An 826-nucleotide genomic window follows, 5' to 3' on the forward strand; every position below is an offset into this window, starting at 1 on the left:
CAGGCGCACCTTAGTCCTCAAGCTGACAACTTTGCTCTTCAACATTTTAAAAAGTTCCTGTGCAGAATATCATATATGCCAGCAATCCCTCCTTCTACTTGGTATCTATCCTCAAGAAACAAGAGCCATATCACAAATAAGTATATGCACACTGAAGTTCATTGCAGCACTATTTACAATAACAACAACAACAACAACAACAAATGGAGACAGTCTAAATGCCCATCAACAGAAGAATGATTAATCAAACTTTGGAACATAGACACAATGGAATACTAAGTAAATCTGAAGAATACTGATGAATCTGCAAACCACCTCACAACATGGATGAACCGGAAGCATGCTATTCTAAATTAAATTAGTCAATCACAAAAGGGCAAATATCATATGAGACCCTGTTGAAAAAAGTTAAGAAAAGTATTGCTTGAAAAAAAAAGAAACATTCTATGGTGGCTACTGGGGGTAGATAGGGACAAGAGATGTGACAGTACAGGCAGTATATAACAAGAGGAAGGTTGACAAAGAAAAGAGGAAGATAATGGGTGCAGTAGTTAAGTGAATAGAGGTAAATACTACTAACTAATGGTACATGGAGGGGATTGCAATCATTGTAATGAAACAAAGTATATGATTTGTTGAATGTAAAACTAATTATCTGCTCTGTAAACCTTCACCCAGTTCACAATAAAAAGTTAAAGAAAAACCAACAGAACACAATATTGAAATCCCTGATACTTTCTTTAGGAGAAACAAATTTACCTTTATTAGAAACAGGTTTTATGAAATGGGAAAGCACAAGAAAGGAATTGTTAGAAAAGCATTGCTT

The sequence above is a fragment of the Chrysochloris asiatica genome, unplaced genomic scaffold (genome assembly GCF_000296735.1).
Source record: "Chrysochloris asiatica unplaced genomic scaffold, ChrAsi1.0 scaffold00399, whole genome shotgun sequence".
NCBI classification, from domain to species: Eukaryota; Metazoa; Chordata; class Mammalia; order Afrosoricida; family Chrysochloridae; genus Chrysochloris; species Chrysochloris asiatica.